Source organism: Phyllobates terribilis, unplaced genomic scaffold (genome assembly GCF_046119375.1).
Source record: "Phyllobates terribilis strain yellow unplaced genomic scaffold, ASM4611937v1 Scaffold_7__3_contigs__length_470593459, whole genome shotgun sequence".
Classification (NCBI taxonomy): Eukaryota; Metazoa; Chordata; class Amphibia; order Anura; family Dendrobatidae; genus Phyllobates; species Phyllobates terribilis.
Window position 1 is genome coordinate 109,666,860 of NW_027362767.1, and position 27,174 is coordinate 109,694,033.

Below are 27,174 nucleotides of genomic sequence, written 5' to 3' on the forward strand. Positions count from 1 at the left end.
TTTGTTGCACCACCTCTGGCTTTAACCCCTTTACCCCCGAGGGTGGTTTGCACGTTAATGACCAGGCCAATTTTTACAATTCTGACCACTGTCACTTTATGAGGTAATTACTCTGAAACACTTCAACGGATCCCCCTGATTCTGAGATTGTTTTTTCATGACATATTGTACTTCATGATAGTGGTAAAATTTCTTCGATATCACTTGTGTTTATTTGTGAAAAAATTGGAAATTTGGTGAAAATGTTGAAAATTTCACAATTTTCAAAATTTTAATTTTTATTCCATTAAATCAGAGAGATATGTCACACAAAATAGTTAATAAATAACATTTCCCACATATCTACTTTACATAAGCACAATTTTGGAACCAATTTTTTTTTTTATTAGTGCGCTATAAGGGTTAAAAGTTGATCAGTGATTTCTAATTTTTTCCAACAAAATTTACAAAACCATTTTTTTAGTGACCACATCACATTTGAAGTGACTTTGAGGGGGCTTTATGACAGAAAATACCCAAAAGTGACACCATTCTAAAAACTGCACCCCTCAAGGTGCTCAAAACCACATTCAAGAAGTTTATTAACCCTTCATGTGCTTCACAGGAATGTTTGGAATGGGGAAGAAAAAAATGAACATTTAACTTTTTTCACAAAAATATTACTTTAGACCCCAATTTTTTTATTTTTGCAAGGGTAACAGGAAAAAATGGACCCCAAAATTTGTTGTTCAATTTCCCCTGAGTACGCAGATACCCCATACGTGGGGAAAAAACATTGCTTGGGTGCACAGCAGGGCTCAGAAGGGAAGGAGCGCCATTTGACTTTTTGAATGCAAAATTTGCTTGAATAATTAGCGGACGCCATGTTGCGTTTGGAGAGCCCCTGATGTGCCTAAACAGTGGAAACCCCCCACAAGTGACACCATTTTGGAAACTAGACCCCTCAGGGAACTTATCTAGATGTGAGGTGAGCATCTTGAACCCCCAGGTGCTTCACAAAAGTTTAGAACATGGAGCCGTGAAAATAAAGTTTTCACATTTTTCCCACAAAAATGTTTTTCAGCCTACAGTTTTGCATTTTCATAAGGGTAACAGGAGAAATTGCACCATGCAACTTGTTGTGCAATCTCTCCTGAGTAAGCCGATACCCCATATGTGGGGTAAAACCACTGTTTGGGTGCACGGCAGGGTTCGGAAGGGAAGGAGCGCCATTTTACTCTTTGAATGTAAAATTTGCTTGAATAATTAGCGGATGTGCCCATGATGTGCCTAAACAGTGGAAAACCCCCACAAGTGATACCATTTTGGAAACTAGACCCCTGAGGTTGTGTGGTGACCCCTAGATGTGTGGTGAGCACCCTTAACCCCCAGGTGCTTTACAGAAGTTTAGAACATGAAGCCGTGAAAATGAAAAAATCTAACTTTTTCCACAAAAATGATCTTTTTGGCCCAATTTTTTTAGTTTCACAAGGGTAAGAGGAGAAAATGGAACCTAAAAACTGTTGTGCAATTTCTCCTGAGTACGCCAATACCCCATATGTGGGGAAAATACACTGTTTGGGCGCACGTCAGGGTTCGGAAGGGAAGGAGCACTGTGTGACTTTTTGAACGCAAAATTGCCTGGAATCAAGAGCGGACGCCATGTCGCATTTCGGGAGCCCCTGATGTGCCGAAATAGTCGAAACCCCCCACAAGTGACCCCATTTTGGAAACTAGACCCCTCAAGAATTTTATCAAGGAGTATAGTGTACATTTTGAACCCAAAGGTACGACAGAATTTGATAACATTAGGTCATTATATTGAATAAGTTGTCATTAGTCTTGAGCGCAAGTGCTCACTACTTAAGTTAGCATCGGGTACTCGGGTATGCACCAAGTATCGCGCGTGCTCGAGTGACATGCTCGAGTCCCCGCCCCGCATGTTTCACGGTTGTTAGACACCCAAAAAAAAACATGCGGGGATCGCTCGTGCATGGCAGACGATCCCAGCAACGTTTTTTTTGGCCCAAAGCATATGGGGCAGAGACTCGAGCATGTCACTCGAGCACCCATGCATACCCGAGTACCCGATGCAAACTCAAGTAGCAAGCACTTGTACTCAACACTGGTCGCCATATTGTCATCATTTTTTTTTTCTTTACTTTTGAAAAAACCCCAACCATAGCCCCAACCCTAATACAACCCCAACCCTAACCATAGCCCAACCCTAACCCTAGCACAACCGTAACCCTAGAGTTTATTTTTTTTACACCATTCCTTGTGTGGCATAAGTGATTAGACGACTTTATTCTTCGGGTCGGTGCGATTACAGAGATACCAGAATCATATCGGGTTTTTATGACTGACAGCTGCCACACACTAAAAGACCCTTTTTTTGCAAAGACTAGTGTTTGCATCACCATATTTTGAGAGCTATAATTTTTCCATATTTTGGCCGACAGAGTCATGTGATGGCTTGTTTTTTGCGGGACAAGTTGACGCTTTTATTGGTACCATTTTTGGGCACGTGACATTTTTTGATCGCTTTCTATTCTGATTTTTGGGAGGCAGAATAAACAAAAACCAACAATTCAGGAATTGTTTTTTTGCGTTTTTCTTTATGCCGTTCCGCGTGTGGTAAAATTGATAATGCAGCGTTATTCTTCGGGTCAGTGCATTTACAGCGGTACCGCATTTATATAGTTTTTTTTATGTTTTGCCGCTTTTACACAATAAAAACGATTTTGTAGAAAAAATATTTTTTTTGTATCGCTTTATTCTGAGAGCTCTAACTTTTTTTTTGGACAATGGAGCTGTTGTGTGGTGGCTTGTTTTTTGCGGGACAAGATGACGTTTTTAGCGGTACCATTTTTATTTACATTCGTATTTTTGATCGCGTGTTATTCCATTTTTTGTTTGGCGGTATGATGATAAAGCATTGTTTTTTGCTTTGTTTTTTTTTTTTTTTTTACCATGTTCACTAAAGGTGTTAACTAGTGGGACAGTTTTATAGGCCGGGTCATTCTGGACGCGGCGATACCAAATATGTGTACTTTTATTGGTTTATTTTTTTTTTCAAAATAAATAAATATTATGGGTTCAATATGTTTTTATTTTTTGGGGACTATTTTTTTCATTTTTTTTTCACTTTTCTACTTTTTTTTTTTACTTTTACACATTGTCCCACTATGGGACTTTCACTTTTTGCAGCCTGATCGGCTGCATGGCATAGAGAGCAGCAGCTCCCTTTGTCATGCAGCCTGTCAGCGCTGCACACAGGGGAGACATTACTTTGGTCGCGCACTGCGCATGACCAAAGTAACGTCCTGCCTCCTGGTTACCCGGATGTTGTCATGACGACATAGGGTCGTCATGGCAACATCTGGAAGCCGCCGCAGACATCGCTGGACGCCAGCAGGAGAGGTGAGTATACCGATCACCTCCCCCCTTGCCACCGCAATGCTGCAATCGACTTCGATAGCAGCATTGCAGGGGTTAATGTGCTGGGAGCGGTGTGGACTGCTCCCAGCACATAGCACCGGGTGTCAGCTGTGACAATCAGCTGACACCCGGCGGCGATCGCCCCGCACCGCTTGTGTGTGGGCGCGATCGCAGCGCGCGTAATAATACGTAGCTGGTCCATAAGTCCCAGGGCACAGCTACGTACTATTACTGACATGGTTGGAAAGGGGTTAATAACAGCTTGCAGTCTCTGAGGCATGGACTTAATGAGTGACAAACAGTACTCTTCATCAATCTGGCTCCAACTTTCTCTGATTGCTGTTGCCAGATCAGCTTTGCAGGTTGGAGCCTTGTCATGGACCATTTTCTTCAACTTCCACCAAAGATTTTCAACTGGATTGAGATCTGGACTATTTGCAGGCCGTGACATTGACCTTATGTGTCTTCTTTCAAGGAATGTTTTCACCATTTTTGCTCTATGGCAGGATGCATTATCATCAAAATGATGTCATCATCCCCAAACATCCTTTCAATTGATGGGATAAGAAAACTGTCCAAAATATCAATGTAAACTTGGGCATTTATTGAAGATGTAATGACAGTCATCCCTCCAGTGCCTTTACCAAATATGCAGCCCCATATCATCAATGACTGTGGAAATTTGCATGTTCTCTTTATGCTGTCATCTTTATAAATCTCATTGGAATGGCACCAAACAAAAGTTCCAGCATCATCACCTTGCCCAATGCAGATTTGCGATTCATCACTGAATATGACTTTCATCCAGTCATCCACAGTCCACGATTGCTTTTCCTTAGCCCATTGTAGCCTTGTTTTTTTCTGTTTAGGTGTTAATGATGGCTTATGTTTAGCTTTTCTGTATGTAGATCCCATTTCCTTTAGGCGGTTTCTTACAGTTCGGTCATAGACATTGACTCCAGTTTCCTCCCATTCATTCCTCATTTTTTTGTTGTGCATTTCCTGTTTTGGAGACATATTGCTTTAAGTTTCCAGTCTTGACACTTTGATGTCTTCCTTGGTCTACCAGTATGTTTGCCTTTAACAACCTTCCCATGTTGTTTGTATTTGGTCCAGATTTTAGACACAGCTGACTGTGAACAACCAACATCTTTTGCAACATTGCGTGATGATTTACCTTCTTTTAAGAGTTTGATAATCCTCTCCTTTGTTTCAATTGACATCTCTCGTTTTGGAGCCATGATTCATGTCAGTCCACTTGGTGCAACAGCTCTCCAAGGTGTGATCGCTCCTTTTTAGATGCAGACTAATGAGCAGATCTAATTTGATGCAGGTTTTAGTTTTGGAAATGAAAATTTACAGGGTGATTCCATAATTTTTTTCCACAGAATTGAGTGATTCCATGATTTTTTCCCTCTGCTTGGTCTGAAAAAAATTACCCTTACTGAGTACCACATTTTTAATCTTGATTTCTTTTAGTGTTTCTTAAAGCCCTAAAGTTGCCATTTGAAATGACTTTAGTTTTGTGCCATGTCTGTGATCTGCTTTTTTTCAACAACATTAAACAACTGAATGAACATCCTCCGAGCCCGTTGATTCCATAATTTTTGCCAGGGGTTGCATTAAAGAGGTTGTCCACTACTTTATCATTAATGACTTCTCCATAGGATAGATCATCGATGACTGATCGGTCGGGTTCTGACACCCTGTACCACTGCCGATACGCTGTTCTAGGTGTCGGCGGCCACCGGCTGGAAATGCTCAATTGGGGAGCTACTCCATCTTCTGATAGTGGCCGCAGCTGGGTACTGCACATCTGCCTCCTATTGATTTGTTCCTCCAACCGATCAGATATTGATGACCTATCCTAGCGACAGGTCATCAGTAATAAAGTAGTGGTCAACCTCTTTAATGTATGCTTGGTAAGCTTCATATGAAAGACACCACATAGTCCATGCCAAAACGACATTAACCCAAGTCAATGGGGCCTGATGAACACCAGTGTAGTCCATCATGTGACAGGTCCAGCAGATCGTTGTGGCTTCCATTATGATGTTTGAATACAGCTTTCGTTGAACATAGTCGTAGGTCGGGTTCACACAAATTATGGTGCATATCTGAAAAAGACAAACAGTGCCAGGATGAAGGCCAGACAGGGTCCAAAGTGACTCTGTTGGCTTCATTGACGTGAATGGCTCTGTAGGTGTTTTAGTTGGAATACTGTTTTTCAGGGATTCAAACAGAAATCCCAATGGAATGCTCAGCTGATAGCATAGTATGTTTGTGTGAACCAAGCCTTAATAGTACAAGGAACTCCCAGGTGCTATTTTATGACTCTGGATTTTCACATAGTACTTTTCCAATATTATAAAATGTAAAACTAAAAAAAAAACAAAATGAGCATATACCCTGTAGTAAGTAAATAAGTAAATAGCAATAAATAGTAATAGCACATGTAAATAACATAGGGTACAAAAACACTATTTTGATCAAAAAATAATAAAAGCCATCCCATAACGACAAGGTACACCCAATCGAGACCGTCCTATCTCTGTTATTTGCTCCTTACACCTGGATAAAAAGCAAAAATTTTATAGGTCATCTTCAGTGTCAGAGGAAAATAGTGTTTGACTGATCAATTAATTCCCATTTTTTTCAGTGATCACTATCAACCATCCCAAAGCTATTTGGCAGAGCATTAAACAAATTTAAATTCCAAATATTTTGCAAGGTTAAACTTATATACAGTGGATATAAAAAGTCTACACACCCCTGTTAAAATGCCAGTTTTTTGTCATGTTAAAAATCATCGTGCCAAGAAGAAGAATTCTAGAACTTTTTCCACTTTTAATATCACCCATAATCTGTACAATTCAATTGAGAAACAAACTGAAATAATTTTGAGGGGAAAACTAAAAGTAACAAAACTAAAATAATGTGATTATGTAATAGTGAACACCCTCTTACAATTTGGGATGTGGTTGTACTCAGAATTAATTAATCACATGTAAACTCATGTTACATAGTAGTCAGTACACAGCTGCCATCATTTACAGTGATTCTGATTAGTCCCGTATAAAGTTTTGCTGTTCTAGGAGGATTTTCATGACGTTTTCTTGGTTGCATTTTACAGCAATATCCATGGTCCATAAGCAGCTTACAACACAACAAAGGGATCTCATTGTTAAAAGTTAGCAGTCAGGGGAAGGGTACAAAAATTTTCCAAGACATTAGATATACTATGGAACAGTATGATGATAGTTATCAAGAAGTGGTTTAACTATAGAACAGTGACACTACCTAGAGTTAGATGTCCCTCAAAACGTGATTGTAACATGGCGTGGGGCGGTAGCAGCGGGCGAGGTACTCGTCTTCCACACCCGTGCACGCTATATGAAAATGAGGTTCCTGGCTGTATATGCTCTTGTTACCTGGGTGATACGCCCGTGCAGACTGCATGGTGCCGCTATATCGGGTAGGCCAGGACCAGATGTTAGAGTACGAATTGAGGGAGACCAAAGTCCAAAAATAAACTTCTTTTTACTGATTATGAACTTGATAAGAGCATCAGATAATAGGCATGTTTCTTCACAATGACTTCTCTTGAAACAGACATGGGCACTTCTCAGTTACATATAATGACACTTCATTTCTCTTGCACTTCACACTGTTGCATCTCATAGCAATCCAGCAAACGATTATGGGAGACTTTATCTTCCTCTGTGAGGGCCACACGGAGCAAGGTATAATGCTTTGGCCAACCACAGCTACTCTCAGTTCTCAACTGACTAATGAGTACCCACTGGTTGAGGTATGCCGGTACGACTCCTCACTAGTACCTTGCAAGTCCACTGCTCTCCATAAGAGAATTTAAATCGCAATATGGTGACCATTGTTCCCTTTCAATATACACAATTGAGCTTCCTTTCACCGTAGATAACTGTTCACTAAAGTCCTTCTAATACAATTCGTTCTCTGCTTTCAATCCCCTTTAAGTGGACCTTCTACTTTCCGTTGGTTAAGTTCCGTTCCGTTTAGGTGGCCTTCCTGGCCTGGGTTCCAATCTGGCAAATGTCTTGTTACGTTTCCTTGGTCCTTAGGAAATTTTATATGATGTCCTGTAATACTCTTCGCACACAACATGCTGAAACATGTTAGTCTGCCAACTGTAAGTTCTTAAGTCTATCTCTACTGAACACTGGGCTCTAACTAACTCACTAGCCCCTCCCATTCGGAGCTAGTCCCAACTGTTAATTCTTTTCCCCAACTAAGTGCATGCAAATTGTCAAACAGCAAAAAAACAAATTTAAACAAGCAGCAGAATTTTTCCTTTCTTGGCCTTGTTTCAGAGGATATGAATGATAACAAAAAAACTTTTTCTCCACTCATGGTTATTGGTTGGATGAAGCCATTTGTTGTCAAACTACTGTGTTTTCTCTTTTTTAAATCTTAATGACAACCAAAAACATCCAAATGACCCTGATCAAAAGTTCACATACCCCAGTTCTTAATACCGTGTATTGCCCTCTCTAACATCAATGACAGCTTGAAGTCTTTTGTGGTAGTTGTGGATGAGGTTCATTATTTTCTCAGATGGTAAAGCTGCCCATTCTTCATGGCAAAAAGCCTCCAGTTCCTGTAAATTCCTGGGCTGTCTAGCATGAACTGCGCGCTTGAGATCTTCATAGAGTGGCTCAATGATATTGAGGTCAGGAGACTGAGATGGCCACTCCAGAACCTTCACTTTGTTCTGCTATAGCCAATGACAGGTAGACTTGGCCTTGTGTTTTGGATTGTTATCATGTTGGAACGTCCAAGTATGTCCCATGCACAGCTTCTGGGCTGATGAGTGCAAATTTGCCCCCAGTATTTGCTGATAACGTGCTGCATTCATCTTTCCTTTAACTTTTACCAAGTTTCCTGTGCCATTGTAGCTCACACATCCCCAAAACATCAGCGATCCACCTCCATGCTTTACTGTAGGAATGGTGTTCCTTTCATCATAGGCCTTGTTGACCTCTCTCCAAATGTAAGGTTTATGGTTGTGGCCAAAAAGTTCAATTTTGGTCTCATCACTCTAAATTACCTTGTTCCAGAAGTTTTGAGGCTTGTCTCTGTGCTGTTTGGCATATTGTAGGTGAGATACTTTGTGGCATTTGCGCAGTAATTGCTTTCTTCTGACGACTCGACCATGCAGCCCATTTTTCTTCAAGTGCCTCCTTATTGTGCATCTTGAAACAGCCACACCGCTAGTTTTCAGAGATTCCTGAATTTCAGCTGATGTTATTTGTGGGTTTTTCTTTGCATCACGAACAATTTTCCTGGCAGTTGTGGCCGAAATTCTTATTTGTCTACCTGACCGTGGTTTGGTTTTATACAGAGCCCCTGATTTTCCATTTGTTAATCACAGTTTGGACGCTGCTGACTGGCATTATCAATTCCTTGGATATTTTTTTGTATCTCTTTCCTGTGTTATACAGTTCAACTACCTTTTCCCATACATCCGTTGACAATTATTTTGCTTTCCCATGACTCACAATCCAGAAACATCAGTGGCTGGATGAAAGATGCAAAAGTCTGTCTGGATCCCAGAAACACACTCAGCTTTTATGCACACACACTGATTACAAGCAAACAGGTCACAGGTGAGGATGTTACCTTTAGTAGCCATTCAAACCCATTTGTGTCAAATTCTGTGAATGTTATCGGACCAAAATCACCAGGGTATGTGAACTTTTGATCAGGGTCATTTGGATGTTTTTGGTTGCTATTAAGATTTAAAAAGAGAACACAACAGTTTGACAATACATGGCTTCACCCAACCAATAACCATGAGTGGAGAAAAAGTTTTTTATCATCATTCATATTCTGTAAAACAAGGCCAAGAAAGGAAAAATTCTGCCGGAGTATGTAAACGTTTGAGCACAACTGTATCATCAAGGGGGATGTGAGCAGCACCTCCACTTCCTTCCTTACATGATCAAAAGACAAGAAGAAAATTCATTCAAAGACAAGCTTACAGCATCATTAAAGAGCTGCAGGTATTTCTGTCAAGTACTGGTTGTGTACTGCATGTGGCAACAATTCTTCATATGTCTGGCCTGTGGAGTAGGGTGGTAAAAATGGAAGATTTTCATACAAAGAAAGACGTCCAATCCCGGCTATATTTTGCACAAACTTATATCAAGTCTGCCAAAAGCATGTGGGAAAACGTGTTATGGTCTGATGAGATCAAGGTTGAACTTTTTTGACCATAATTCCAAAAGATATACTTGGCATGAAGCCAACACTGCACATCACCAAAATGACACCATACTCAAAGTGAAGCATGGTGGAGGCAGCATTATGCTTTGCGGTTGGTTTTCAGCAGCTGGAACTGGGGCTTTGGTCAGGGTGGAGGAAATTATAAACAGTTCCAAATATCAGTCAATTTTGAATCAAAACCTTGAGGCCACTGCTAAAAAGTTTAAGTTGAAGAGGAATTTCACCTTTCAGCATAATGACCCTAAGCATTCCTCCAAATAAACAAAATAATGGCTTTGCCAGAAGAAGATCGGAGATTTGTAATTGCCCAGCCAGAGTCCAGACCTGAATCCAATCGAAAATCTGTGAGTGACCTGAAGAAGGCACTGTACATAGTACATGACCTCAGAATAAGGCGCGCCACCACTATCAGTATTTGGTCAGTATGTTTTCTCAGGAGTGGGAGCGAAAACTAGGAGTGGGTGATAAATGCAGAATTGGTGCACTTGTTTCTATTATACTTTTTCTCTGATTGTTCCTCACCTGGTTTTGGCTCCCACTCCTGAGAAAAAATACTGGTCAAATACTGATAGTGGGGCCGTGGCCTAAGACAGATACTTAGTATTGCCTTTTCTCACCTCTCTTGATTTAGGGAAAACTGTGTTTGGGCACATCTATAGTATGCAATGGGTGCTGCGGCGAAAATGTAGTATTACATGACGGCCAGGTAAATGAATGGCAATTTACAGTGGCAGGTAAAGGTTTGGGCACCCCTGGTCAAATATTGCTGTTATTGTGAACAGTTAAGCAAGTTAAAGATGAAATGATCTCTAAAAGGCCTAAAGTTAAAGATAACACATTTCCTTTGTATTTTAGGCAAAAAATATATATATTTTCATCTTTTACATTTTAAAAATTACAAAAAGGAAAATGGGTCGATGCAAAGGTTTGGGCCCCCTGCATGGTTAGTACCTAGTAGCACCCCCTTTTGAAATTATTATGGCTTGAAAACACTTTTTTTGTAGCCAGACAAAAGTCTTTCAATTCTTGTTTGAGGGATTTTCATCCATTCTTCCTTGGAAAATTCTTCCAGTTCTGTGAGATTCCTGGGTCTTCTTGCATACACTGTTATTTTGAGGTTTAGCCACAGATTTTCAATGATGTTCAGATAAGTCGACTGTGAGGACCATTGTAAAACATTCGGCTTGCACCATTTGAGGTAATCTATTGTGGATTTTCACATGTGTTTAAGATCATTATCCATTAGTAGAAGCCATCTCCTCTTTTCAACTTCAGCTTTCTACAGATGGTGTTATGTTTGCATCAAGAATTTGTTGAAATTTCAATGAATCCATTCTTCCCTCTACCTGTGAAATGTTCCCCGTGCCATTGGCTGCAACACAACCCCAAAACATCAATTGATCAAACCCCATGCTTAATGGTTGGTGAGATGTTCTTTTCCGGAAATTCTGTGTCCTTTTTTCTCCACACACCTTTGATCATTGTGGCCAAATAGTTCTACTTTAACCTCATCAGTCCACAGGACTTGTTTCCAAAATGCATCAGGCTTGTTTAGATTTTCTTTTGCATACTTCTGACACTGAATTTTATGGTGATGATGCAGGAGAGGTATTCTTCTGATGACTCTTTCATGAAGGCCATATTTGTGCAGGTGTGTCTGAATAGTAGAAAAATGTACCACAACTCCAGAGTCCGCTAAATCTTTCTGGAGATCTTTTGCAGTCAAGGGGGGCTCTCATGTGCATCTCTAGCAATCCTACAATCAGCTCTCACTGAAATTTTGCTTGGTCTTCCAGACATTATCTTGACCTCTGCTGTTCCTGTTAACTGCCATTTCTTAATTACATTTCAAACTGAGGAAAGGGCAACTTGAAAACACTTTGCTGTCTCCTTATAGCCTTCTGCTGCTTTGTGGGTCTCCACCGTTTTAATTTTCAGAGTGCTGGGCAACTGCTTAGAAGAACCCATGGCTGCTGTTTTTTGGCACACGGTTAGAGGAGGCTGGGTTTTTATAAAGCTTGAAAATTTGCATCACCTGGAGTTTCCTAACGATGATAGTAAACAGGTCATAACCCTAACAGGTTAATTAAGTTCTAAAACCTTGGTCAAAGTTATTTGAACACACAAATCTCCAAGGATGCCCAAACTTTTGCATCGACCCCATTCCTTTTTGTAATTTTTAAAATGCAAAAAATACAAAAGAAATGTTTAAATCTTTAACTTTAGGTCTTTTAGAGATCATTTCATCTTCTACTTGCTTATCTGTTCACAATAACAGTAATTTTGACCAGGGGTGCCCAAGCTTTTACATACCACTATACTCCTTCATAGTCTGTTTTTCGGGGCCCGAAAGATTGCATAACCTGGTCTTGGATAGCTTTGCTCAAGGGAGCAAGATAACGGGACAGTCATAAGCCCGATGAGGAGGCAGGAGTTCCTGGCACCCCTCTTCAGAAAACACATCCTTAAAACTGGACTGAAAAGAGGGTAGGGTTTTAGTGGAGACAATAGAGAGACGGGTACTAAGACAGCTATTGTTACGGAAATCACTCCATTTAGCTATTTCCCTAGACTGCCAATCTACAACGGGGTAATGCATTACTAACCATGGGACACCCAGTACAATAGAAGTAGGAAGACCTTCAAGCACATATAAAAATGCATTCTTTATGAAGGACCTCAATCTGAAGACCAAATTATGAACCACCTGTGTGAAACACCCCTGACCAAGAGGCGCAGAATCAATAGAAAATATGGAGATGGATTTTGCCAGAACACTACAAGATAACCCATGAGTATCCACCATATTGACTCCCACCCCACTATCCAAAAGAATAGACATTCTTTCAGTTTTCATACCAACAACAACATCTGCAGGTAAGACAAACTGAGAGGTACACAAGGAGGAAATGTATACAAGCCAGGTTGTAATCTTCCACCGAACCTGGGGTCAGAAGTGTTCCGCCGGTTTCTTTAGTTTAAGTGGGGAGGGACAGACTCCAATGAAGTGACCCCTCTGACCACAAAAGAAAAAAAGCCTTGTTCTGTGGCAGACCGCAGGAGGTTCAGATGGAACTGAGGGACTGTATAGGTTCAGCAGGACAAACAGGAGAGCTCCCCCCTGGGGAGTACAGTTTTGGGAGGGGTCATCATAGGTCTATCTCTGAGGCATCTGTCAATCTGGATGACTAAGGCCATGGCGACCTCCAAGAATTTAGGAGTTTCATACAAGACCAACGCATCCTTTAGCCTTTCTGACTGGCCTTGACAAAACTGGCTTCTGAGGGCCGGATCATTCCACCTGGCCTATCTCCGAAACGCAAAGCAAAACTCCTCTGCTGGCCGATCCCACTGTTGGAGCCTGCGTAGCTTAGACACAATGAGAGAGATCTGGTCAGACCATAGATAAGGCCTAAGGCTGCAAAAAATTAATCTATCGATCGGAGAGACTGGGAGTCGGCTGGAAGAGGAAAGGCCCAGGATTGGGGATCCCTTGAAGTATGTAGACAGCAGTCCCCACCCGTTGCACCTCACTCCTAGAGGAACGAGGACATAGCCTGAAATACAGTTTACAGGCTTCCCTAAAAACCATGAACTTATCCCGCCCCCCAGAGAACCGGTCCAGGAGGGCCACCTTGAGTTCAGGCTGGGTCTGAATGATTGTTGAGACCCCCAGACACACAGTTTACTGCCGTTGTTGTACAACTAAAGATCGCAGATCTATCACCTCCAAAGACAGAGTCTGCATTTGTTTTGACAGTTCAGCAACCGGATCTATGTTAAGATCAGGAAAAAATATGGGACGAGCAATAATGTCACGCTGTGACTGTAGGAAAGCCGGAGCAGAGGGACCTTATACTGTCCAAAATCTAAGGGAGTCCTAGTCTATCCCTAACCCCAGGGTTTTTCCTGAAGGTGGAGATGCCTGGGTCTCATACCTCTCTGTTCTCATAGAAAATCCTCCAGGGAGGAAAGGGGCAGGAGTGAAAGGGTAAACAATGGCTGGACAGACAGGGGGAAACCAAGGCACAATCAAACAGCAGACACACGGGATAAAATATGAAGGGGAATGGGTGCACAGTACAGAGCCAGAAAAACTACACAAAAAACTCAAAAAGGGGGAGAATAGAGGTATTCACAACAAATCGCATCAAGAATCTCAAACCAACTAAGAGCGACTCTCCAGACCACTTTCTTAAATGAAGCTAGGAACAGAATTAAGATTCTATTGCTGGCATGGAGGGAAACCAGACACAGGTTTATATAATGGAAGGGTGTTGTTCCAATAAGCAGCACAGCCAATAGACCATGAGGAACTCTAAACCCTTTCCATGCCACAAAAAACCTGTTAACTCATGAATGGCCGTGTAGATTTAAGGAGGGCGTGAGCTTAGCTAATCACTGTGATCTTCTAATCTCAGATGTCCCAACAGAGAGTGGCATATTCTTGACAGCGCCAAGGAGGATAAAACAAAACACAAAGTTTGTCCGAGGAAAATAATCACAGTAGGCTCAGTTTGCATCCGATATTCGGATCGCACTCAGTCATGCAAGTCAATGAGTACGTGAAAAAAATAAGACAGCACTTGGATGACATTTGATTGTGGTCGGATTTTCATGGATTGACAGAATGTAGAAGATTTTTTTTCCATCTTCTCATCTGCGAAAATCGGTTCACACTATGATCACACTCTGATCAACACCTGTGATTAGCATATTCGCCCGGATTCTCTTGGATGAGAGAAAATACTCTGGTGTGACCCTAGGCCTAATACTAAGCAATTCAATGTTTTAATGGACACTTTATAGGAGTAGGTATTGGCCTTTTAAGATCTTTGGATAATGTTCCCCTCAGTCATGTGAAAATAAAACACTTAATAAATTCACAAATATTAATATATGTGCACGAAGAATTTCAGACGCTCCTGTGGAACATAACAAATACCCATGTGTCCTGCTGGAAAATCATGATAAAACAAGTCAGTTTTTCCCTGCCTAATACTATTTTATAGGGCTTGGTTTTCTGGTAGAACAGGTCAGAATTTCATTTCATTTTGACTACAGACTCATTTGGAAAACAAATTTGTTGAGCTTTTAGTAATATCTGAGGGACTATTACTGACGGTTTTTGGAATCAATCAAGGGCACGAGGGAGCATATTAGCAATGTTTCTTAACACTTGGGTAATTAGCTTTGTACTGCCCACAACCGCAGTTATATTTATTTCAAGATGCTCATAGAAGCAGAGCTGTTTAAAAACAACAAGAACATAATCAGAAGGTTCAAGCTAAGAGAAAAACCTCATAAATTACTAATGTGCTCAGTTTTGTCAGCCTAGGCCATGACTCCATATGTAAAACTATACCAGTGGTCTGCATATAGTGAGTGGTGGTAGTCATTGTATAGCTGGATTAATATTTATCAGAACATCGGAATAGATCCCATTATTTCTGTACAGGTCTTCCAGCTATTATTTCTTACCATGGATAATTGTAAAGGCCACAGTAGAAGGTTATCTGTTGACCTTCGTATTCGAATGGGTATATTGTAGCTTTGAAATGTCCAGCATATGAATACAGTTTATATATTGTTGGTATCCAGTGGGAATAGTTTTTTTTACATGATACTGCATTGCCCCTAAAGGCTTCTTGGAAATACCAAAAATGGCACCTCCATATGATAATGGCATTATTATGTTTCTCCCTGAAGTGAACCTTCTCAGCTAGTCAACAGTACCAGCTCAGTACAAACAGAAATTTTCAAGATGGCAGATAGGGAATCCTATATATTGAGACTCTCTTACAACTGTTAAATGGTCAATGAGTTGCCCAATATTTCATCATTGCCACTGATGGAAACTTCATTGACCTCTATTTTGGGCATTGCACTTTGCACAGCATTATCATTGAGACAAGTTTTTAAAGGGGTGGTCTGAAGGTCAAAGTAATTTTCCTCCTAAATCACTATTTATTTGATGCCACAATCTAAACTAATTTCTAATAATACTTGTAACTCGCCCCCTGGGCCGTGGGGCACTCGGAACCGGGCAATAGGGAGACGATGGGGGTAGTAGTGGCGACCCGGTCCCGTGGCTCAGGGTGGTCAGACCCGTGGCAGTCTTTTAGATGTTTTAAGTGATGTCCGACTACGCCACCCGTGGATTGCGGTTATTAGGAACCGCCGCTGCAGGGCAGACCGCTGGGGCCGATGATGTATGCAGCTGGGATGGTGTGACTCCCCACGGGAAGAGTGCGGCCCCAGGGCAGTGTAGTGGATGGTGGGAGTGATGGTGGTGAGAGTCCCAGTACCGGTAGCGCCGGAGGAGCGAAAAAGCACACAGACAACGTACTGCAGTCCAGGGTCTTTACTCACGGTTAATATCCTAGTCACTTCAACTGGCAATGACTGCCCGAGCCGTGCTGCGTCCACCAGGTGAGGGGCTCGGTCAACTCCCAGGCAGCTCAGGAGTATGGCTCAGGACCCCCTTCAATCCTTCCTCTGGCCTGCCTCACCAGTGACCCACTTTTGTCCAGCTGCCGCGAACTTGTGCGGGTAAACGTGGATCCCGTTCCCCGCTGTTCTATATGGTGCCTTCCTAGCAGGTTTAATGAGGTGTCGCACCAATAAATGATCACGACCTCCGGTCTTTGGCTGAGGGTAGTTTCTCCTCCACCAACTTGGGATCTGGCACCCTTAATCTGCCTGACCCTTCACCCTGTATTCTCGTGGGTTCTTAGGGTCCCTTCTTCCTTCTTGTTCCTGAGCCCTTCTGTTTCTTTCTCTTCTTTTCCCTTCTCTGTTCCTTCTTCTTCTCCTTTCTCGTGGAGCTGGGCTGAGACGTAACCCCAGCTCCCCTTCACCTCCTCTCTCTCTCCACTCTCCTCCTCGGCCTCTCTCTAGGCCCACTCCGGAGTAGAGCTCCTACAGAGCCTCTACTCCCTGTCTTCTCCTCTCTCTGCACAGACTGAACTGTCTGACTTCACTTCACTGTCTGTCCTAAGATGGTGCCCACCTATTATACCTCCCTCTAGCCATGAGCCCAGGTGACCAGCAACCAATGGGCTCCTACCTACGCTCAGGAACCAACCCCTATCTGCTCCTACATCACTGGGTATTCCTCCCCCCTCCCCACTCCAGCCAGGGACATGGTCTGTCGTACCTGCATTTCTGTCTAATGGGAGCACTGTTGAGCTGTCCCTTGGAAATGGGGTGAGTGTGCTGTATCTTGCTAACTGAGCCCTGGTCCACAATCCATCCTTACCCGGGAGTGGAATACCACACCTCTGGCAGAGGTGCAATACCCCTGTAGCGGCCGAACCCTCGGTGCGCTACACTTGAATTAAAAATTCCCTATCCTTGCCTCACTACACTTTTGTTCGAATCCCAGTGCATGTGTGGCACCCCAGGGGTCTGGTTTCCACAGTAACAGCAATGTTATGTCTGAGAGCAGGTGGGAGATCTCTTGGTCAGGAATCCTATGCATGCCACACCTCCTGCCCAGTCCTGGGAGGGGAAGAACTTCCCCTATATAAACCTGGGGCTGAGGCAGGGTTAGAGAGTTCAGAGGGAGAGTTCAGCCAGGAGGGCTGACAGGGAGCTGTGGCTCCGGCTGGGCCCAGCTCCTGGGCCATGCCAGAAGTAGAGACAGAGAAGAGAAGCAGCTATGGGAAGAAACAACAGGAGCTCTGTGGGAGCAGTGTTACAAGGAGTCAGGGGCTGGCAGCTGCAGAGCTCGCCCTGACTGAGAAGATTTCTTACCGGACCCGGAGTCCGAGGCTGTGGGGACTAACTCCTACCCAGCAGCAGAATCCGTCAGGCAGGGGATTTCAGGTCCTCTGGCCAAGAAACCCGAAGGCACGGTCACACGCATGGGACCAGCACCGCCGTCGTGGAGCGGAAGCTACTAGAAGGCCCCGAGTCACCGGCCATACGGGTGAGCACCACACGGTACACTCAGGGACGTGGGCTACTTATACCCGCCTCTAGCAAGGTAGCCAGAAGAGTACAGTTAGTTTGGGAGGCCTACAACTCCGCCTGGCCAGGGGAGATCCCATCTGCTCAAGGACTGACCAGGCCCCAATCGCTAGCCAGTACTCCGGGAGGGTCTATCTTTGTCACCAGTAAAGACCCTGAACTACACCGTACCGTCTCCGAGTGGTTCCTGCTACCCCCATCATCCACGTCGGCTGCCCTGAGGCCATACCCCTCCCGTTGGGGGTTATACCATCCCCGCTGCACCATCCTTCCACCGGCCTCAGCGGTCTGCTCTGCAGCGGCAGCTCCAAAGCTGCATTCAACGGGTGGCGTAGTCATCCAACATCTACCGCTGATACAGCGCCACTTAGTCTGACTCCCTGGGCACGGACCGGATCACCGCCACGAGACTACAACCCTCAAAAGATCCGGCTCTGGGTAAGCTCCCGCGTGCGCAACGCTGCGCGACACAGGCCCAGGGGTGCGTCACATGCTGGGGTACCTAAACAAAGCGTCATCAGTGGGCAGAGGATGTGGTCACTACTGCAGTCCCTGCTCCCTCCCTGAAACAAAGTATCATCGGTGATCCTCGTTTCAGGGGCTGGGCTAGTTCCTGCTCTGTCATTGTGCGATGTGCACAATGACAGTGCGCTCTCTGTTGCCAGCTCAGATCAGCAGTAATGAGCCAGCACCAGAGCGTGTTGTCAGAATACCCAGCGTGCAGAGACCAGTGACATCACTGGCAGGGGCTGCACTGCTCTCTGCATGCCGCGTATTCTGACAACACGCTCTGGTGCTGGCTCATTACTGCTAATCTGAGCCGACAACAGAGAGTGCGCTGTCATTGTGCATATCACACAGTGCACATCGCAACGGACTAGTCCAGCCCCTAAAACGAGCGTCACTAATGACGCTTTGGTTCAGGGAGGGAGCAGAGACTTCTGCAATGACTGCAGCCTCTGCCCCTGATGATGCTTAGTTTCAGGGAGGGTGCACAGACTGTGACAGTGACTGCAGCCTCTGCCCCTGAAGATGCTTAGTTTCAGGAAAGATGCACAGGCTGTGGCAGTGATCGCAGCTTCTGCCTCTGATGATGCTTATGTTACGTGGACGCCGCTAGGTTCAGATAGGGCAAGACGGGTTTCATTAATTCTTTGGAATCCTGGGGAAGCCGTTACTCAGAGCGACCATATGCTGCAGCTTCTCTCAGGCACACAATAGATTCAATTGCTGACCAGACACATCTGACAAGAGTCTTTTTCAACAGTTTAACAGTGGAATTTAATCTGAAGCACTGAAGGGATATTACAGCAACAATGTTCATTACAGTACAGTCTGAGTTTCTTGAGCAACTGGCTCCAGAAACAATACAGTAGTTTCTTCACAAGGCACAATGTTACAGCCTCTTCAGTAGCATAATTCAGCATAGATTAGATCTCTTGGCAGCACACTTCTATGCATACACAACCACAGGCTTTTCTTTCACAATGACACAATAGTACACAACATTCTTTATCCTGCATGGAGATGGAGGGGGTAGGGTTTGATGAGGGAGATGATACCTGTGACACAATTCCTTCCAGTCCTTATCTTCCTGCCCAATAATACTCTGCACTGTTAGTTCAGGGAGTTTATTTGACCTGTGTTTAGTTTCTCTCCTGATCTGAATCCTGTTCAGTTGCCTTTTGTTAGATCCAGATAACACACCACCTTTCTCTTCGGTTTCAGCCAGACTGCAATAACAAGTTCCCCACAATCCCCCTGGGGCTCTGCTAAAACACTCCCTGTCTCCTGTGACTGTGTTAACCCCTCTAGTTGCTGGATGTTGCGGATCCGGGTGGTGGAACCTCTGTGCTGCGGTGCAAGGAGGGACCAGAGGGGCATGACTAAGTATCTACTCGGCCTGACCAAGGTCGCACGGCGGCTCAGTCGACTCCATGAACCAGGGAGGGACCGAGCAGAGGGACCAGGTGCCACTCTGGGACCGACCTTGTATGTGAGCAGGTGACTCCCACGGGTCAGAAGGCAGGAACTGACCGGTACAGCGGATAAGCACGGCAGGCAGGCTGACGGGTGGTCCGGGTAGATAGACTGATTCGGCTGATAGCCAGACGGATGCTCCGGGTAGGCAAGCTGGTGGACACAACAGGTAACAGGCAGGTGCTTCCAGGTAAGCAGGCAAGCGGGCACGGGAGGTAACAGTCAGGTGCTTCCAGGTAAGCAGGCTGGCGGGCACGACAGGTAACAGGCGGGTGCTTCCAGGAAAGCAGGCTGGCGGACACGGCAGGTACAGGCGGGTGCTTCCAGGTAAGCAGACGGGCAGAGCCCATAAACAGACTGGCGGACTGGACTGTAGGTAGACTGTCAGCCTGGAAAGTAGTCAGACTGGCGGACTGGACTGACTTGCAGAGGACCTGAGGGCTGAAGCAAAGTAAGTATCACAGAGCAACAACTTTGCACGGGCACCTCCATATTGGAGGAGGTCCCTTTTATAGAGAAAGTCCTCCGGCCATTGGCTGGGGACTTTTTAGGACGGCGCGCGCGGGCCCTTTAAGAGGGAGGGCATGCGTGCCCTAAGCACAGTGCCAGGGAAGCTGCGTGCACCAGCAGCAGCAGGGAGGCCGGAAGATTCCGGAGCAGGGCCACGGCGGTAAGGGGGACGGCATCTCTGCCTGGCAGGGAGCAGAGACACTGATGCTACACTGGATGCTTCTGAAGCACAACACTTCCTGTCTCCTGTGCTTGTGTTATTTGTAACAGTTGCTGGATGCTTTTGAAGCAACAGCACTACTTCGGCATGTCACACTTAATTTTAGGGGGGGTGCACAGGCTGTGGCAGCGACCGCAGCCTCTGCCCCTGATGATGCTTAGTTTCAGGGAGGGAGCACAGGGTGTGGCAGTGACTACAGCTTCTGCCGCTGATGATGCTTAGATTCAGGGAGGATGCACAGGCTGTGGCAGTGACAGCAGTCTCTGCCCCTAATGACCCTTCACTTCAGGGAGAGTGCAGAGGGTGTGGCAGTCACACTTAATTTTAGGGAGGGTGCACAGGCTGTGGCAGTGACTGCAGCCTCTGCCCCTGATGATGCTTAGTTTGAGGGAGGGTGCACAGGCTGTGGCAGTGACTGCAGCCTCCGCCCCTGATGATGCCTGGCTTCAGGGAGGGTGCACAGGCTGTGGCAGGGACCGCAGCCTCCGCCCCTGATGATGCCTGGCTTCAGGGAGGGTGCACAGGCTGTGGCAGTGACCGCAGCCTCCGCCCCTGATGATGCCTGGCTTCAGGGAGGGTGCACAGGCTGTGGCGGTGACCGTAGCCTCCACCCCTGATGATGCCTGGCTTCAGGGAGGGTGCACAGGCTGTGGCAGTGACTGCTGCCTCCGCCCCTGATGATGCCTGGCTTCAGGGGGGGTACACAGGCTGTGGCGGTGACTGCAGCCTCCGCCCCTGATGATGCCTGGCTTCAGGGAGGGTGCACAGGCTGTGGCAGTGACCGCAGCCTCCGCCCCTGATGATGCCTGGCTTCAGGGAGGGTGCACAGGCTGTGGCAGGGACCGCAGCCTCCGCCCCTGATGATGCCTGGCTTCAGGGAGGGTGCACAGGCTGTGGCGGTGACCGCAGCCTCCGCCCCTGATGATGCCTGGCTTCAGGGAGGGTGCACAGGCTGTGGCGGTGACTGCTGCCTCCGCCCCTGATGATGCCTGGCTTCAGGGGGGGTACACAGGCTGTGGCGGTGACCGCAGCCTCCGCCCCTGATGATGCCTGGCTTCAGGGAGGGTGCACAGGCTGTGGCAGTGACCACAGCCTCCGCCCCTGATGATGCCTGGCTTCAGGGAGGGTGCACAGGCTGTGGCAGGGACCGCAGCCTCCGCCCCTGATGATGCCTGGCTTCAGGGAGGGTGCACAGGCTGTGGCGGTGACCGCAGCCTCCGCCCCTGATGATGCCTGGCTTCAGGGAGGGTGCACAGGCTGTGGCGGTGACCGCAGCCTCCGCCCCTGATGATGCCTGGCTTCAGGGAGGGTGCACAGGCTGTGGCAGTGACCACAGTCTCTGCCCCTGATAACGCTTTGAGTTTCCCAGCATGCACTAGGGATGCTCAAATGAATTGTCATCAAAAAGAAAGTGAAAAAAAAAAATAGAAAAGCGGTTAGTGTATTGAGGGAACAGGATAGGGAATTTTAATACAAGTATATTGGAAAACAGTTTAGACTACAGCATTAAATAGATAGGGATTCAGGAGGAAAAGGATTTTGGCCTTCAGACCACCCCTTTAAGCATATGAGAATGAAGTAAAGTGATCCAAACTGTAAAGGACATAAGAGGTGGTCCTCTGCATTAACTGAAGGGTAATATTTTTATGTACAGACTGTTTTTGGTGCATGACTGCCTCCAACATATTTTTATTGCTCTTCAAAATCAAAGTTCAGACAGAAAAAGATCTTGTTCTGCCTTCACAAATTATAATGTGGAGACCCCAGATTTATTGCTGGTAGTTTTACTGCCAAATAGCCCTGAGTTTCCGGCTGACATTTTTAAAGATAGGAAATGGTAGAACAGCAATGAGCCGCAATACAATTATTTGATGTGTCTTATGTGAGGCACTTGTAATTTTTTCCATTTCTTTCTCGATAAAGTACATGAACAGGAACTATGCAAAAATTCATCCGTGATTTTGGTTCTCCTAATTCATAATAAATAAATGCTAATTATTTGGACTAGATTTTCTGTTACATTCTGAAAGAGATATATGACAGTGATACATTTCTCCTACACAGATTGCTTATGATCTGACTGCAATCCCTTGATATGCGTCAGTTTCTGATCACTTACAGAATCAAAGCTTGATTCTCATCCATTTCCTATTTGCCACAATGGTCCAGACAGCTGTTGCTTTGTTACATTAGTTAAACAATGATGTCGATGTTGTTACAAAGCTGCATTATTATTATTATTATTATTATTTATTTATTTTTTAAACAAAATGTATGATTTCCAAAGAGAAGAAGTATTAAAGGGGACCTGTCATCAATCCCATGTCTGTTTTAGAAAATAATTTTATTTTCCATGAAAAAAACAAATCTGAAGCATTTTTTGAAAACTTCGCATTGTGTCATTTCCCTTGTAAATTGTGTTAAAATATATTACGGTATATTGACTTTTAGGATTGCTACTTCCTATAGGTGGCACTAGAGTTCCTGACCTCTTCCTCTCTGAAGAGGCTATTTGCATATTTATATTATATTATAGACATTTTTAACTAAGAGGCAGCTATAAAAGTAATAAGGATCATGTCTGAGTTTAGGTTTGTTCTCTGAGCTGGTAAAGGTGTCATATGGGCATTTACTATCGATAATGTATCATGTAATATTGATGACCGTAGGGTAGATTATGATTATGATTATCAATATCACATCGGTGGGTTACACTCCAATGACAGCCAGTTGAAAATTGAGCTGAACAGCACAGCTCCATTTAGTGTGTAGCAGCTGCAGCCAGGTCCTGCAGTTCAGCTCCTACTTAAGAGAATAGGAGTTGATCTGCAGTTCTAGGCAGCCACCGCTACATGGTAAATGCAGCAGTTTCATTCAATGTTTATATTCAGCTGCAGTTGGAGCTAATAACAGCCGATCATGGTGGTGCCAGATATCACACCCCACCAATCTGAAATTGGTGACCTCTCCTTAGAGTTGGTCATTGGTATCACATGCCCAAACAAGTCTTTTAAGTTTCTTTTCTGTGCTGGGATTTTTATGGATTTGGAGGTAGGTGGTAGTGGATGCTAATGTGAAGCTACTGAGCTCATAAAATACTTTCAGTTTGCAGTTAGCTCAGACAATCAAAGCCCATAGAAGACACTCTGAGCCTGCCGTCGGAAAGCTGACCCACTTAACAGTTATGGTCCAGATGGAGATTTATTTATTTCTTTATTTAAATGAGATATACAATGGCATGTAAAAGTTTGGGCACCCGTGGTCAAAATTACTGTTATTGTGAACAGTTAAGCAAGGTTAAGATTAAATGATCTCTAAAAGACCTAAAGTTAAAGATGACACATTTACTTAGTATTTTAGGCAAAAAAAAAAAATTATATATATATATATATATATATATATATATATATATATATATATATACACAGTGTATATATATATTTCCCATCTTTTACATTTTAAAAATTACCCAAAGAAAAATGGCCGATGCAAAAGTTGCACCCTGCATGGTAAGTATCTATTAGCGCCCCCTCTTGAAAGTACCACAGCTTGTAAACACTTTTTGTAGCCAGACAAGAGTCTTTCAATTCTTTTTTGAGGGATTTTCATCCATTCTTGCTTGGAAAATTCTTCCAGTTCTGTGAGATTCCTGAGTCGTCTTGTATGCTCTGTTATTTTGAAGTATAGCCACAGATTTTCAATGATGTTCAGATCAGGGGACTGTGAGGGCCATTGTAAAACCTTCAGCTTGCGCCTTTTGAGGTCATCTATTGTGGATTTTGACGTGTGTTTAGGATCATTATCCATTTGTAGAAGCCATCCTCTTCATCCTTTTTTCCACTTCAGCTTTTTTTTACAGATGGTGTTATGTTTGCATCAAGAATTTGTTGAAATTCCATTCTTCCCTCTACCCGTGAAATGTTCCCTGTGCCATTGGCTGCAACACAATCCCAAAGCATGATTGATCCACTTCCATGCCTAATCGTTGGCGGGATGTTATTTTCCTGAAATTCTGTGTCCTTTTTTCTCCACAATTACCTTTGATCATTGTGGCCAAAGAGTTCTATTTTAATCTCATCGGTGCAAAAGACTTGATACCAAAATGCATGAGGTTTGTTTAGATGTTTTTTTGAATACTTCTGATGCTGAATTTTATGGTGAGGACACAGAAGAGGTTTTCTTCTGATGACTCTTCCATGACGGTCATATTTGTGCAGGTGTCTCTGAACAGTAGAACAATGTACCACAATTCCACAGTCTGCTAAATCTTTCTGAAGGTCTTTTGCAGTCAAGCGTGGGTTCTTATTTGCCTCTCTAGTAATCCTATGAGCAGCTTTCACTGAAATTTTGCTTGGTCTTCCAGAACTTATCTTGACCTCCACTGATCCTGTTAACTGCGATTTCTTAATGACATTTCTAACTGAGGACAAGGCAACTTGAAAACGCTTTGCTATCTTCTTATAACCTTCTGCTTTGTGGGCCTCCACCATTTAATTTTCAGAGTGCTAGACAGCTGCTTAGAAGAACCCATGGCTGCTGTTTTTTGGCACAAGGTTAGAGGAGGCTGGGTTTTTATAAAGCTGGGAAATTTGCATCACCTGGCCTTTCCTAACGACGATAGTGAACAAGCCATAACCCTGACAAGCTAATTAAGGTCTGAAATGTTGGTCAAAGTTATCTGAGCACACAAATCTCCAAGGGTGCCCAAACTTTTGCATTGGCCCATTTTCCTTTTTGTAATTTTTAAAATGTAAAAGGTGAAAATATATATATTTTTTGCCTAAAATACAAAGGAAATGTGTCATCTTTAACTTTAGGCCTTTTAGAGATCATTTTGTCTTCAACTTGTTTAATGGTTCACAATAACAGAAATTTTGACCAGAGGTGCCCAAACTTTTACATGCCACTTTTAACTCCTATAATACAGGACAACCCCTGCTTAGTCACTTCATGGCACCAAAGAAAATAAAAACAATGTATACCTAAGTCCTGCAGCAACGCTGTTCCAGTGACGTTCGTACTACTATTCCCGTCAGTTGACGTGACACTGTTGTATCATATGACCACTGCAGCCAATCACCGGCCGCAAGAAATATACCTTGTATATCAGCGGGTCCAGTAGCTACAGACAATTGCTTGCCCATGCTCACCCCTCACCACAAAATGTTCATGCATGAGTTTAATTTCCCAGACCAAGCATCTGTGGGATGTGCTGGGAAAACAAGTTCAATCCATAGAAGATTCACCTTGTAGGACTTTAATAATCTGTTGCTAACATCTGCTAGATATCACAGGACTCCTTGTGGAGTCATCCAGTCAGAGCTTTTCTAGTGGCACAAGAAAGACCTATGTATTTGTAAGGGGGTGGACATATTGCCCATGTTCCCCCTTGAAGAACAAGTGTAATGTTATATTATGTACTATGAATTGTGATATGCGTTAATGATGTTGGTAATGTATTTTACTCAACAGTAGGGAAAGTTAAAGTTAATGGTTGGGACTAGCCCAGAGTGGGAGGGGATAAACTAAATTGACAGAGACAGTTTCCTGTCATGACGTTAGATAGGGCCCAGTTTGTGCATAGAAAGTAGACTTAAGGTCTAGACAGTAGCAGTGCCACATGATTTGGGTGTCCCAAACGTGAGAGGAGACCGTGACAGAAAATAGCGAAATCCTAGTGGAAGGAAGGAGAGAAGTAACTCAAAAACAGAGTGATCGACTGGACATGGGTTCAGGGGAAGGACACCTAGCAGTATGGCCCAGAGTTTAAAACGGAACAGAAAACGTGAGACGAAGAGATTGCTCCGGGCGAGAGTTCTAGAGCATCACGGACAAAGAAGATAAGTACTGGCCATACTGGCAATATAATTCCCTTGAGAGGAAAGGAGACGAGGAACCGTGGGTGGGTAAAGGACTCTTGCTAGCTGGACTGTGGTACCAAGCTGGGTTGTGGTGAGGTAGTGAGGAACGATGAAGATAGAGCACAAGCGCGTAAAGAGGAAAGAATTGAAATTGTGTGTGGAAAATGCTCCATATTGTGAAGGAAATGTTCATCAAGATGTGCACCCGCTATCTTCTGTATATAATCCTCGCCAAGTTATCGTTGAGTAAAAAAATTATTTTTGACTGGTGGTATCCCTCATTGAACTGTCAAACATCTGGTCCTGGTCAACCAAAATCATCAGCTACATGCTGCCTGCAAGGGCGTAGGGCCCTTATAGTAAAAGTCCACACACCCATCTAGGACCCCCGCCTCCATGTAACGTGCCGGGGCATAAGAGACAAGTTTCTCGCCAACGGCTATTTCCCCCACGCCACCGTACATATTTACTGCACTTGCACATTGTTTTTGCACGGATTTAGCTTAAAGGATTTGTCTAGGCTTATGATACTGATGACCTTATTCATCAAAATCAGATCAATGGGGATACCCCACCCCCACTGATCCGCTGTTTTCAGCTGTGGCCAGATGTAAACAGCGAACGGAGCCGGAGCAGCACAGCTCCCGTCACTGTGTATTACCACCCATTGCTGAGAACTGCACCGTCACTCCTATTCATTTCCAAAGGAGCTGAGCACAATGAATGGAGCTGTGCTGTTCTGGCTCCTTTCACTCTTTACATCCAGCCACCACCAGAGCTGCAAATTGATAGGGTGTATACACTCTCTTTGTAGAGAGCCAAGTATATATGGAGACTTCTTCTGAAAGCAATGCTCCATGGAAAAAAAAAAGAATAAAAAATCCCAAACCAGCCACGCCAAAGACTCATCTCTAGACAGCACTGTTTTGAGATTTTTTATTGCAT

At 44.2% G+C, this 27,174-nt stretch overlaps 1 protein-coding gene across 2 annotated transcripts in view; it reads left to right on the forward strand.

The window, feature by feature from the left end:
- Nucleotides 1–27,174, forward strand: part of AKAP6 (A-kinase anchoring protein 6) — a 424,676-nt gene that overhangs the window by 141,723 nt on the left and 255,779 nt on the right. The window lies entirely within an intron of this gene.